This window comes from Sinocyclocheilus rhinocerous, unplaced genomic scaffold (assembly GCF_001515625.1).
Source record: "Sinocyclocheilus rhinocerous isolate Xijiao unplaced genomic scaffold, SAMN03320098_v1.1 scaffold22024, whole genome shotgun sequence".
NCBI lineage: Eukaryota > Metazoa > Chordata > Actinopteri > Cypriniformes > Cyprinidae > Sinocyclocheilus > Sinocyclocheilus rhinocerous.
In genome coordinates, this window is record NW_015633738.1 from 1 (window position 1) to 4036 (window position 4036).

The 4036-nt window shown below is 34.0% G+C and overlaps 1 long non-coding RNA gene across 1 annotated transcript; it reads right to left on the reverse strand.

Moving 5' to 3' along the window:
* LOC107744747 (uncharacterized) lies at positions 1 to 3960 on the reverse strand. Its single transcript, XR_001640521.1, has 4 exons — positions 3838 to 3960; positions 2799 to 2870; positions 162 to 274; positions 1 to 81 (listed from the first exon to the last, which is right to left on the reverse strand). It is a non-coding gene; the product is annotated as an uncharacterized LOC107744747 (long non-coding RNA).
* Positions 3961 to 4036: the final 76 nt, after the last annotated feature.

Below are 4036 nucleotides of genomic sequence, written 5' to 3' on the forward strand. Positions count from 1 at the left end.
GTGCAGCGAGACACCAGCGCGCTCACGGCTGGAAAGGTGATGCTGGACACAGCAGCCACAGCACCAGCCCCCCACATCATCCTATCATCAACAAACACAGAGTTACTCACACCATTCACAGCACTGCTCACTTCCCATTACAATCAATGGCAGATTCTCACCACGGTTCAGACCCGAAGCCGTACCAAGCCAGCTGGAACAACTGAAACCCCAGTCCCAGCAGCACTGTGCTTTTATTCCCAATCTTCTTCATCAGAACGCTTAACAGTACCGTCTGCATGAACAAATAATCATGAAGCATGCAAAACCAACTGTATTTGTGCACAAAAGCAGTCTTAAGTCGCTGGGGTATATTTGTAGCAATAGCCAACAATACATTGTATGGGTCAAAATTATCCATTTCTCTTTTATGCCAAAAATCATTAGGATATTAAGTAAAGATCGTGTTCCATAAAGATATTTGGTAAATGTCCTACCGTAAATATATCAAAACTTAATTTTTGATCAGTAATATGCATTGCTAAGAGCTTCATTTGAACAACTTTAAAGATGATTTTCTAAATATTCAGATTTTTTTGCAAGCTCAGATTCCAGATTTTCAAATAGTTGTAGATTTTTTTGCACCCTCAGATTCCAGATTTTCAAATAGTTGTATCTCAGCCAAATATTGTCCTATCCTAACAAACCATACAGCAATGGAAAGCTTATTATTCAGCTTTCAGATGATGCATTAATCTCAATTTCACAAAATGTACCCTTATGACTGGTTTTGTGCTCCTGGGTCACATATGTGACTTGTGCTGGGAAAAATGAGCCACAATGAGCACATTTTCAAAGATTTGTTATTTTATTTTTACATTCGAAACGATGTATGATTTGTTGGAATAGGATGAAAAATGACTGAGCTACATCTGTTTGAAGTCGATGGAGTCAATTTAGAGAAAAACTGATTTTCTGAAGGTTTCAAAGCTTTTCTCTTCCTTCTCCGCCACTATAATCATTACTGGATTAATAATCAAAATACAGCTATTTTTTATTGTATCTTTGTTGTTATAAACAAGAAACGATGCAAAACATAAATATAAGAAAGAAACAAGTGTATTAACTACTTTTTCATTTTACATCTAAATATAAGCATTCAAGAAAAACACTGCAAAAACACTGTCTTGTGTTCTAGTATAAATATCTAAACATTCTTGAATCAAGATGCATTTACTGTACGAGTGAAATGAGTTAAGATATTAAGTCTTGTTTTCTAAAAAAAAAAGTATCAACATTTTGTGTGTTTTTGCTTAAAACAAACAAAAATATCTGCTAATGGGGTAAGAAAAATAATCTTAATTCAAGATTATTTTTCTTGCCCCATTAGCAGATATTTTTGTTTGTTTTAAGCAAAAACTAACACATTTTTTATATATTTTTTTTAGAAAACAAGACATAATATCAAATCATTTCACTCGTACAGTAAATGCATCTTGATTCAACAATGTTTAGATATTTATACTAGAACACAAGACAAAAATACTAAGAGAATAATTTTTTGCAGTGAACAAATAGTAAAATGTAAAAATCACTTTAGTGTGTTCATTACAAATAAACTGATTATTAAAACTACAAAAGCAGTTAAATCAAGCAGCGAGTGATTCCCTCTTTTCTTTTATTATTTGATTAATATTAATGCGACAGACGGCTTATATATTAAGACATAGTGTGATGCACAGATCTAATATAATGTTACACATCAGATGTTTTTCCCCAAACATTCACTTCAGACAGAACAGATTATGTTTGCATGAATACTTCAATATATTTAGCCTGCTGTAAATCGGTGTATACAGGTGCATCTAAAAAATTAGAATATTGTGAAAAAGTTATAGTAACTTATTTCAAAAAGTGAAACTTTCATATTTTCTAGATACGTTACGTGTAAAGTAAACCATTTCAAAAAATTTTTTGTTTTGTTTTAATTTTGATGATTAGAGCTTACAACTCATAAAAAAGTCAAAAATGTAGTATCCAGTATCTCAAAATATTAGAATATTTACATTTGAGTGTCATTAAATGACCATCCCTACAGTATAAATTCCAAGTATCTCTTGTTCTTTGAAACCACAATAATGGGGAAGACTGCTGACTTGGCAATGCTCCAGAAGACGATCATTGACACCCTCCACAAAGATAGTGAGTCACAGAAGCTCATTACTACACAGAGTGCTGTATCAAAGCATATTAAACGCAAAGTTGACTGGAAGGAAGAAATTGGGTAGGAAAAGGTGCACAAGCAACAGGGATGACCGCAAGCTTGAGAATACTGTCTCTAATATTTTGAGATGCTGGATTTTTGACTTTCATGAGCTGTAAGCTCTAATCATCAAAGTTTTAAAAAGAAAAAAAAAACATTACATGTAATGAATCTAAAATACATGTAAGTTTCACTTTTTGAAATAAGTTACAGAAACTTTTTCACAATATTCAAATTTTTTGAGATGCACCCGTGTGTGTGTTTTGGGATAGAGCGCTTTATGTGTGCACTTCGAACGCGAGAAGCAAGAGTACTCCTCTCAGAAAACGTACAAATAAAGATACTTTTAGATGTTTAATTACTATTTGGAGCATTGGGATCGCTAGACGAGGGCTTAATGAACTCATTTTTTTGGAAATTTAAAATTTGACAAAAATTTACATTTTTCGCTTTTTTGAGTGTAGCTCAAAATTATCCTGTGCGCATTCACACTCATTTTGCCAGCACAGGTCACATATCATCTCATAAACGAGTGTCTGGAGCTGAAGGTCTGTACCTGTGCTATGATGGACAGGATTCCCACCATCGCAATAAACGCTGCAATCGCTTCTGAGGAGAAGTTAATGACCTGAAACATAACGCACAGTTTTTAACGTCCGCGCTCCAGTCAAGGCACGTTCATCTCTATATTTGCTTTATACAATGCAGATTGTGTCAAAGCAGCTTCAAAGGAAAATAACAGTGTTAATGTTGCAAAATTCATCAATTATGAAAAGAATTCAATTTTAGCTGCTCTACAGAAGACAATAGAGTCATTAATCCGATCAATTCAGTCCAAGGTAGGTCATGCACTGCAAGTGCAAATATCTAAAAATTCAGAAATCAAGATTCATATGCTTGAGACGCATATACAATGCTGTGTCAAAGCAGCTTCAAAGGAAAATAACAGTGTTAATGTTGCAAAATTCATCAATTATGAAAAGAATTCAATTTTAGCTGCTCTACAGAAGACAATAGAGTCATTAATCCGATCAATTCAGTCCAAGGTAGGTCATGCACTGCAAGTGCAAATATCTAAAAATTCAGAAATCAAGATTCATATGCTTGAGACGCAAAATAATTTATGATATTAAGTCTTGTTTTCTGAATAAAATCAAAGGTAAGTGAGTTTATGGTTTTTAAATTAGTTTTTATTTTCATATCATCAATTATACGATCAATACAGATTATCGATTATACGAGTTTGTGAGCAAAAAAATATTATTAGATATTTTTTCTTGTTTTAAGCATAGATTCACTTCATTTTGATGCATTTTTTTTAGACAACAAGACTTAATATAGTTATATTTTATATATAGTTTATACTTAATATAAAGTCATTTTGCATCTCCACTAATTGCGTCTTGATTTTAGGATGTTTAGATATTTGTACTGGAAAACAAGACAAAAATACTGAGGAGGAACATCATTTTTGCAAGTCCAAGTCAACTTGAAGTCACATTTCACGCTACATTGATTTCTTGTTTAATTTCCTTGTTTTACTCGGACATTTGGAGGGAGTGAATGGGTTGTGAGCAGCGTTTCGAAACACGTACCTGTCCCAGATAGAGAAAGAAGCTGGAATACTGTCCGGCCTCGGGGAGATACGACAGGAACACTGTGACACAGATCAGCAGCACTGTGGAGTCTTTACCCACCTTCCTCAGAGACTAACACACACACACACACACGCAACACCGAGACACACACAGACACAGACACACACAGAGACACACACACACACACACACACACA